The sequence below is a fragment of the Colobus angolensis genome, unplaced genomic scaffold (assembly GCF_000951035.1).
Source record: "Colobus angolensis palliatus isolate OR3802 unplaced genomic scaffold, Cang.pa_1.0 Scaffold459, whole genome shotgun sequence".
NCBI lineage: Eukaryota > Metazoa > Chordata > Mammalia > Primates > Cercopithecidae > Colobus > Colobus angolensis.
In genome coordinates, this window is record NW_012118032.1 from 515919 (window position 1) to 517254 (window position 1336).

The following is a 1336-nucleotide window of genomic DNA, read 5'->3' on the forward strand; positions in this document are numbered from 1 at the left end:
TTGTATTGCGGCCATGCCACTGTGGAGAGGAAAATTAGTCACTTTCGTTTAAGATCTTGTTCTAATTGTAAAGTTTTGAGATTGGCCAGAAGACACCCTAAAGGGGTGTCTCTTGGTATTTTGGATTGGGGATTTCCCATTGCCTCTCTCTCACGGAAGGCGGAAACCGAACTCTATCTGGCTACAAAGTGTCCTTTGGAGCCACTAGAGACCGGATGGCTCCTGGAGCCGGAATGGAGATTACATCCAGGCGGACATCTCCGTCCTGGACTGGTCTCACGCGGACTGGAATGGAGTTCCTTTGGGCAGATGTCTCTACCTTTGGGAACTCTCCTGTGGGTCACCTGGTGACCAAAAGCCTTGGGCCTGTGCAGGACTTCTGGCCAAGGAGTATGAGAGGGAGGCAAGAGGTACTCACCCCTAGGAGGCTTGGAGGTGTGGAAAGTAGCGTCTGGGTCCTGGTCCTCCGCGGCGTGGAAGGAGGAGGAGGCTCCCCGGACCTTGGGGGTCCCTGAGGAGGGGTCTCCTCCCGGATCCCGGCACCACCTGTCTTAATTTAATTTAATGTAACTTAATTTAGGAGAGCTAAGTAATTAAACATGAGGCCAAAGTACATAAGAAAGTGGCAGTCTTTTATTGCAAATATGCACACACTCTCCGGCGAGGTTCTCTGGTCCTCAGGTGTGGGGAGGGGCGGGGCAGGGAAGTCGCACCGGCGCTCTCGGGTGATGTTCTCCGGTCCATGAATGCAGGGGCCGAAGAAGTCACCACTTATCTTTCTTTATAAGAACTCGAGCCCATGTGGGATGCAGTGGTTCATAAACCAGTTCTATCTGCACAGAGGAGATTGTAAATCACGGAAAAGTGAATTCACGATGACTTTGCTTGATATAGTTTGAATATTTGTCCCCTCCAATCTCACGTTGAAATTTGATCCCCAATATTGGATATGGTGCCTAAAAAGAAGTGTTTGGGTCATGAAGATGGATCACTTATGAAAGGTTTGGTGCCATCCTTGTGATAATGAGTGAATTATTGCTCTAGTAGTTCCTGTGAGATCTGATTGTTAAAAAGGGCCTGGTGGCCAGGTGCAGTGGCTCATGCTTGTAATCCCAGCACTTTGGGAGGTCAAGGCAAGTAGATTACTTGGGCCCAGCAGTTTGAGACCAACCTGGGCAACATGACAAAACCCTGCTTCTACAAAAAATGCAAAACATTAGCTGGGCGTGGTGGTACACATCTGTGGTCCCAGGTACCTGATCACCTGAGCCTGGGAGGTTGAGGCTGCAGTGAGCCATGATTGCACCACTGCACTCCAGCACTCCAGCCTGGGTGA